Source organism: Tupaia chinensis, unplaced genomic scaffold (genome assembly GCF_000334495.1).
Source record: "Tupaia chinensis unplaced genomic scaffold, TupChi_1.0 Scaffold000597_1, whole genome shotgun sequence".
Taxonomy (NCBI): Eukaryota; Metazoa; Chordata; class Mammalia; order Scandentia; family Tupaiidae; genus Tupaia; species Tupaia belangeri.
The window spans coordinates 2,057,516-2,065,856 of NW_006160114.1; positions in this window are offsets into that span (position 1 = coordinate 2,057,516).

Consider the following 8,341-nt stretch of genomic DNA (forward strand, 5'->3'; position numbering starts at 1 on the left):
GTGTTTTTGTCTTTATGTTCTTTGCTTCAGTTCTGTGGATCCCGACAACTGCCTGATTCTCTATGGAGATGACCAGGTAAGTGTGGAGGTCGAAGGAGGCACTAAGTCAAGGGCCAGAAGACATCTGTCATCCTTTCAGGTGGAAGTGATGTGGGGAAGAAATGGGAGCCTCTGTCTCAGAGCTGAGGTGAAATGAAGAGGTGAGCAGAGAAGAAGATGGGCGTTACGTGGACAAAGAAAGCACGTGTGAAACGCATGTGTGTGTGCCCGGTCTTCTTGGTGTTTTCTATGATGTGCACATTATCCGCTTCATTTGTGAGCATGGGGGATCTAAGGCACAGAGTAGTTGCGCCAAGGCTCTCTGCTCCTAGGAGCTGGCAGGGCTGGGGTTTGGACCCCAGCAGGTTGCCCACATCTGTGCTCTTATCCACCAGGCTTTATGACTCTCAAGCAGCTGAAAGGGATGTTCCCAGTGAATGTGTGAAGACACAGGCTTGGGAAAAGAGGAATGGCTCTAAAAGCTTTGAAGCCAGAATGTAGGGGGATGTGGCACAGCTGGTGCATCTCCCATTTGCAGGGGAGGGTCTTGTTAATCAGAGCCAGGAAGGAGGAATCCTTTCTCTGTATTTTGCTTCACAATTAGAAAAAGGCTCAAGTGCAAACTCGCCTGGGAGAGGAGACAGTGAAATACAAATACAACGGAAGCTGAATGATTTGCTATCCAAGAATCTTTCTGAAGAGCAGGTTTGGACAGGGCAAACAAAGAGGATACTAGAACTTCAAATCAGGAAGGGTTAGAGGAAAGCACTCAGACATTGAAATTCAATCAGTCCCAATTCCTAATTTTGCTCAGTTGTTACCTTTCTCCCTACCTTCCTTAAAGAATTTTAATACAGATTTTTTTCTTCTTCTTCTTCTTTTTTTTTTTTTTTTTTTTTTGAGAGATCTGAGAGAGAGTAGATGAGCACTTCTGCAGAGACCTACAGGCCAGGTCGCCATGTGGTGGAAGTGGGGAATGACCTGTGCACCCAATTCTAAGGGCACATCGTTCTCATAGACTACAACTGGAATGGTGCCCTAGATTTATGCTCTGTAGCTTCCAGGCCTGGAATCCCCCCAAGAACGTGCTGGCACAGGAATGGGACTAAAAAATTTTTATACAAATTTTTTTTTTTTTTTTTTTTTTTTTTTTTTTTTTTTTTTTTTTATGAGAGATCTGAGAGAGAGTAGATGAGCACTTCTGCAGAGACCTACAGGCCAGGTCGCCATGTGGTGGAAGTGGGGAATGACCTGTGCACCCAATTCTAAGGGCACATCGTTCTCATAGACTACAACTGGAATGGTGCCCTAGATTTATGCTCTGTAGCTTCCAGGCCTGGAATCCCCCCAAGAACGTGCTGGCACAGGAATGGGACAACAGAGAGAAGTCCTCTTGGTCATTTTTGCCCTGAGGCTGCCAACTCCAGGCAACAGTGTAAATGAGACTCCCTGGTTCTGCCTCTCCTGACTACTCTCTGGGTGTGGTCCAGCCTGGGCACTGCCCTTTCTCAGAAGCCAGGGCAGATCCCCCAGCACTGCCTTGTTCATTATAATGCAAGTTCATTGGTAAAATGCAAATGATTAATTTCACTTCATCCTTCTGACAAGCTGTGCTGGTAGCAATGACTGGCTACTCCCTACACCTGTCATTGCTGTGACACTGCTCACTTTGTATAAAAGGCTGCCACACTTCAGGTGTATATATAGCAACCGTCATTAAATCCCTCCTGGTGAAGACTTGATCATTCACTGCCCTCTAGTGGATTAGATGTGCGTGAGCCAAAATTCTGGATTCTACTTTGATTTAGGTTCTAAAGCAAATCAGGAATGCACTTTATTTCAGGAATAGTTTGCAGCTTCTGCTGCTGTGATCATTGTTGCCAGTGTCTGTGGTTCTTAATTAACAGCCCTGAAATGGAATAAAATGACAATCAAGTGTGACTCTTTGTGAAGCTACTTTTGAATGTTAAAAAGTCATGACATTTGCAAACAGTATTTAAGGTCTCACTTAAGGCTCATTTTAAAAATCAAATTTTCTTTAGGCTGAAAAAAGGCTTAAAGCGAATGTGGCATTAAAGCGCATGTGTGGCCGTCGAGTACAGTCGCGCGTTACACATGAGAAGGAAACGAGTCTATTTATAAGAAAACAAGTCTGTTTATAACTATGCTTGCCTTGTCATCCAATATGCCACCTAATCATCCTTTGGCAGCTTTCAAGGTTTTCAAAATTTCCATATTTCTTGATTGTCACGTACCCCTGGAATCAGAAACTCAGTCATAATCAGCGTAAGGAGAGCCACAGTGGCACTACACTGACAACGACTAAGTTCACCGCATACTACAGAGGCTGGGTCGTTTTGTTTTATATTTTCATGGAACAAGTTAAGATTTTTAATTTATTTATTCGTTTCTTCCATGAGGGAGAGAGTCCAAAAGACAACATTCCCAACAGAATCCTGACACTACGATCCACCCCCAGTCTCAGCTCTCCCTAAATCATGGGGACATGCATTCTCAGGGCACTCAAGGAGGTCTCCAGTCAAGAATCCAGAACCTTCTCATGTGGGTCAGCCTTGTGGGGCATTGGGGTTTACTGCTGAGTCATTGTCTGGCCCCTACAAATTCTGTTTTGATGAGCTACTATCCTCTTTAGATGGTTGCACCTGGCTCAGAATCATGCATCTAAAGACCTTTCAACAACAATCACCAGTGTTACACTGGGCACACTAAGAAACCTATTTCTTCAGACCTGTTTTGAGCCATTTCCTCATTGTTAAGACTTGAACAGATGTGGAACTGTCCCTAAATACAGTGACTTTATTGTTCTCACTTGATGCATATCTGAGATACTAGAATACTTCCTTTTTTATGGCCTGGGCTCTTGCCATGAAGACCTCTATTGATAAAGTCTAGGACAGCCATGCCCTAAGTCATTCCCAGTATGTATGGGTCAGCTTTTTGCCTATATGTGCAGAATGGTGCTAGTTGTGAACCACTCTTGGGAGAATTTAGAAAAATAGTCCCTCAAATAATTTTCTGTGCTTTGTGGTTCAGATAAGGAGAGTGGGCTTAGAACAACTACAACAGGAGTAGAATCTGTATGATACTGGTGGGGGAATAATGCTATATGCCCTCCTGGACAGTCCTGTTCATTTATTTCAGGCCAAACAGAGAACTATTTAGCTCTGATGATGGAAAACTTCCAAGAGAGAAAAATGTTGATGAGAAAACTTTGGCGTATCCATATAGCAGAACTCAAATTTTTCCACCCTGTGTAGGTCAGAAACCACAATAAGTGAAGTGTTTCAGAGTTCTTCCTAAGTAAACTGTAACTTTCCCAAGAAAGTCACAGGAAGTGCAACTCATGATTCATCAGGTTAGATTTTTCCTCCTGCGTCAGAAATAAGCGGAAGTTGATGTTCTTTGGGAAAGCGACTTCAGCTGGCCCAATGGATTCTTGGTTGGGGTGGGGCAGACCTTACCAACTGTTCAGAACCTTCTAGCTACAAAACTTTAATGGCTGCAAAAGAATGAGGTAAAACCCTCACTCCTGGAAACTTTTATATAATAATAAAAATAAAATGGGCTTGTCAAGGACTACTCATCAGAGTGTAACAAATCAGCAGGGCTGCCTTCTGGCTGCCTGTTTTATTAGAGTTGGACCAAACGCTCATCAAGTGGCTCTAATTTGCTTGACCTAGTTTAAAACAGTCAGTCAATATGTTTCATAGACCTTGAGGACCCAGAACTGAGCGGTCATCTGGTCTACCTCTGGACTCTACAGTTAGTATCTTCAAGATCCATCATCTCTGGTGAAGTCCTCAAGCAAAGACTGAGTTTAAGTGTCAGGCATCGGGAGAAGGGAAGATAGGGCAGAGTTATGTCTGAAAGCTAAATATCTTTTTTTTTTATCTGCCTTGGGAACTTTAAAACTAATCTAGAAAAATAAAACACATATGAAATTATTAGAGAGGGTACATTTAAACACACACACAACCTTGACTGCTGCCTCATTCTACTAAGATCACCTTCCCAATGCAGCTGATAAGGTATAATGTGATACAGCAGGCAGACGTGCACAGAGAAAGCCCCTGTTTGGAGCTGGCCGTCATTCAGCCGAAGCCATCTTTCCTGGAGGCTTCACGCCTGCCATGCCGCACCCTCTCCGGCTGATCTCTGGCCAAGCTGCCTCATTGGCAATACCAAGCATGTTTTATGTGAGGGTTTCAAAGCCGCTGCTGCTGTTGCTGCTGCAGTGGCTATAACCTGGCCTTTCATGTCTCAGTCTAGACAGATGCATGATTGAATAAAGGATTCATTCAAGTCCTGTGTCACATTGGCCATCTGGAAAGTAGCCAACCACTCATTTAGCAAATTGCTCTGTTTAAATGCAGCTGCTGTGTCTCAGCATTTATGCTACCAAGACAGATCGTATGATTCCTCTTCCTTCATGTCTCTAAGCCTCTCCTCTCAATCTGCCTAGGAACTTAAAAAGGCTGTTAATGCATGACAAGGCACTTGACCCACATGATTTCCAAGTCAAGGGGGAGCATCCGTCTTGAGCTGGGTTGTCCTTTCCTCAAAAGCAAGGGCACCTTGTCTGTGCTCCCTGTCTTAATGAATGCTGCCTTTATTAAGAATCCCATTAAGCTCCACTGCACCCAGCCATCAGACACTGTAAATATTACCCTTTAGAAATACATCCAGGGATCCCGAGCAGGCGGCTAGCCTGGTTGCAAGCACTCACTCTGGCTATAGGGAGACTACTTCAAACACCAGAGCTGTATGGAGGGAAAGATGTTGTTTGATGGGTTAGTACCTTTCTCCATTTGGAAAGATGGATTACAATCGTTAGCAGATAATGTCAACAAAGCCCCTGAGATGATTTAAATACGAGTTGGAAGCAAAGTGATTTCAGAATACCAATGAGTTCTCAGGTGTTTTACCTTGTATTTTTTTTCCTCCAAAGTAAGAAAGTAGATTGCCAAAGCTAAGCAGTTTCTTGACAAGGTGTCACAGGGTTATTTTACCCTGGTGCTGATTATTATCTGTTATTTATTAGGTGAAATAGTCCAGTAAGCACTGCTTTCATAAATTGCTTAACTCATTAGGGGTCACAGTATAACTCCAGAAGACAGAAGCCAAAATCAGTGAATGTTTATCAAACAAATAATCATGTACTCAGTTCTTCGTTAGTCCCATGGGAGAAGAAACAAAATAGCACAATAAATGATCTTTGTCATTAAATCCTTTCAGAAAACAAAAAGAAGAAATACAAGAGTGTTTAGCATAGTAAGTACTGAAGCATGTACTTTCTAGAGTTAAATCCTAGATGCAGTTTTGGGCAGGTTCACCTTCTGGCCTCAGTTTCCTCAACTGCAAGAGCAGGTTGATGTTTTTCTCTTGAAGTTATTTTTAGGAGTGATGGAGTCAGTCGTTACATATACAATCATACACGGCTTAACAGCAGGGACAGTCTGAGAAAGGCATGGTTAGGTGATTTTTGTTATAGGGTGTATTTACACAAGCCTAAAGGATATAGCCTAATTATCCACATAGGCTGTATCATATAACCAGTGTATTCCTCATGGGACCACTGTCGTGTATGAGGTCTGTCGTTAACTGTCATTATGCAGCACATGACCGTAGTAAGAATTCAACAAATCTTGTTAATGGTAGTTACAGGATACCTGACCTTCACTGTGAATACTAGAGGAATTCAGAGGAGAGCAAGAACATTTTGGACTGGGGCAGGGAGACAATCTTTATAGGTCATCTTAATCCTGAAGGAAATACCAGCTCTAAGTGGGGAAAGACATCTGATAAAGAAAACAAGATGAGCAAGAAATAGAGATGGTGGATAGGAAAGGAGCTGGGTGCTGCTCTGTGGACCAGAAAAAAGAGCTCCCACTTGAAGGCATAAGGGTGGAAATATTGAAGGAATGACAGGCCCCACTGATGGCAGACCTGGAAAGTCAAGCCGAGTGGCCCTGACCTAATCTGATAATATGGAACCATTGTGATTTCTTTGGAAGGAAAGTTGCAGAGTGAGAGATGTAGGTTGAAAAGGTTTACCTGATATCAGTGAAATAGGGCAGCTCTCTGCAGAAACATGAAGCTGCCAGATGGGGTACAAAAAGAGGCACTCCAGGTCTCATGGATCAGTGGAGATGGCCACAGGATGGGAAGGATGGAGTAAAACTGGGGTTCCCTTCCATGCTCAACAAACCCATGCCTACATAAATACCCGGAAAATGGAGAAGGAAAAGGAAAGCGAATCTGGTTTTATGGAGCACCTTTACCATGCCAGACACTAGGCTGGCTGCTTTTATAACCTTTCTTGTTTACCTAGCTCCAACCATGGGAACCTTGGATACCAGAGAATAGCAAGCCCTGGAAACAAGTGGAGCTGCTCTGTTTTCTGGCTGGCTGAGCTAAGCCATAGGTACAATGTGAGCTGACTTTAGAATAGTCAAGGTCCTGGGGCCAGCAGTTGGTGTGGAGGTTGGGACAACTGAATGCCATGGTTTGAGTCCCAGACTTGGCAACTTGAAAAACATACCAGACTTGGGAACCAGCAATTAGCGTAATGGCTATGTTGCTGGACTCCCACGTAGTCGACCGCGGTTCAAGTCCCGGACCCGGTGGCTTGAATCTCACGCCGGGCGCGTGTGCGTGCGTGCCCAAGATCCCAAGAGGAGAATGGAGAAGGGATTGCGGCGTGACCATCCCCCCTGGGGGGTGATTTCTCGCTTTCTGTCTCTATGTCTCTCTCTGTCTGGCGAGCGCATGTGCCCTATAGCAAAAATCTCTCAAAAAAACCAACCAAACAAACAAAAATACCATACCAGGCTTGTGTGCCTGCATCCCCAAAAATCCCAAGAGGAGAATGGAAGAGAAGGGATTGCAGCATGGCCATACCTCCCCCCCGGGGGAGGGGTGAGTTCTCACTTTCCCTCCCTCTGTCTCTCTCTGGAAAATGCACATGCCCTATAGCAAAAAATAAATTAATAAATAGTCAAGGTCTTCCAAGTACAAGCACCATGTTTAAAGCTGCGAGTTCCACTTTGGAGTCCAGGGGAGAGGTACAGATGTGAATGTCATTGGCAGCTCATGGGTAAGACCTGAGGAACCTTAGAGGGAGGGAGTGTTGGGAGAAAAGAGCAGAGGGCTGAGACCTCAACCCCAGAGATTCAAGAAAGGAGCTGAGGGACCAGCAGTTAGCGTAATGGCTATGTTGCTGGACTCCCACGTAGTTGACTGTGGTTTGAGTCCCGGACCCGGTGGCTTAAACTCACACCGGGCGTGTGTGCCCAGATTCCGAGAGGAGAATGGAGGAGAACGGATTGTGGCGTGGCCATTTCCCTGGGGGGGGGGGGGGTGTGTGATTTCTCGCTTTCTGTCTCTATGTCTCTCTCTGTCTGTCTGGCGAGCGCACGTGCCCTATAGCAAAAACCTCTCCAAAAAAAGAAAAAAAAAAAAAAAAAAAAAGAAAGGAGGTGAGAGAGGGAAGGAGCCAACAGGAGCCCAGAGAGAAGGGGTGTCAGGAGGGAAGAGGTGATTAATATCTGCTCCTCCAAGGAGCCCAAGGAAGATGGGAGAGAGAAAATCCCACTCAAGTGATTAGAAATGCAATCAGTGGTAAGAAAAAAATGTCAGTGGAGGGAACAGAGAGAGAAGCCAGATTGTAGGGCTCTAAGGAGGGAATGTGGAGTGAGAAAATGACACATTAACTGAGAGGAGAGACAGAAGGGAGGGGATAGTGTATGGTAATTTCTTGAAATAAAATGAGTTTCTAAATGGTACTGTAATGGCATGAAAAAGTGACAGAACTCAATGATGCTGATGTAATTCCCATTAATAGATTATGCACTGGAAAAAATCTTACATAAGACATACTTGACACAGAATTTTTGTTGTATGTCACACTAAGGTTTGAAAAAAAAAAAAAAAAAAAAACAAGAAGCTAAGATTGTATTTGTACCCAGACTGAGGTAATTTAGCAAGAAAATGATGCTACTACATACCATGAACTCAGCATACAGTGAATTCAACTAAGACCATAGCTTGTTCAAGCACTCATACCAGAGCTCAGAGAATCCATGAACTTCAGCAAGTCTAGCTCCACTGTTAATGACTTCTGTATCTTGGGCATGTCATTCAATGTTTTTCAGAATCAGTCTTCTTTTTTCTTTTTTTTTTGGAGAGGTTTTTGCTATAGGGCGCGTGTGCTCGCCAGACAGACAGACAGAGAGAGACATAAGAGACAGAAAGCGAGAAATCACCCCCCAGGGGGATGGTC